Consider the following 217-nt stretch of genomic DNA (forward strand, 5'->3'; position numbering starts at 1 on the left):
TTACTATAAAAAAAAATCTATCGAAATAAAATAATAAATTATATTTAAAACTGAAAATTAATTTTGAATTGATAGTGATCATTTTTAATATTTATTTCAAATATTATAAATTAGAAAATAATTAGATAATTATATATATTAAAAAAATTAATATTTTATATATTTATTTATATATTTAATATATATTTAAAAAAAATTAATATTTCAATAAATTAGA

At 7.4% G+C, this 217-nt stretch overlaps 1 protein-coding gene across 1 annotated transcript in view; it reads right to left on the bottom strand.

Moving 5' to 3' along the window:
- Positions 1-217, bottom strand: part of LOC102676619 (laminin subunit alpha) — a 46,139-nt gene that overhangs the window by 41,722 nt on the left and 4,200 nt on the right. The gene's annotated exons all lie outside the window — the stretch shown is intronic.

Source organism: Apis dorsata, unplaced genomic scaffold (genome assembly GCF_000469605.1).
Source record: "Apis dorsata unplaced genomic scaffold, Apis dorsata 1.3 scaffold_1135, whole genome shotgun sequence".
In the NCBI taxonomy this organism is placed as follows: domain Eukaryota; kingdom Metazoa; phylum Arthropoda; class Insecta; order Hymenoptera; family Apidae; genus Apis; species Apis dorsata.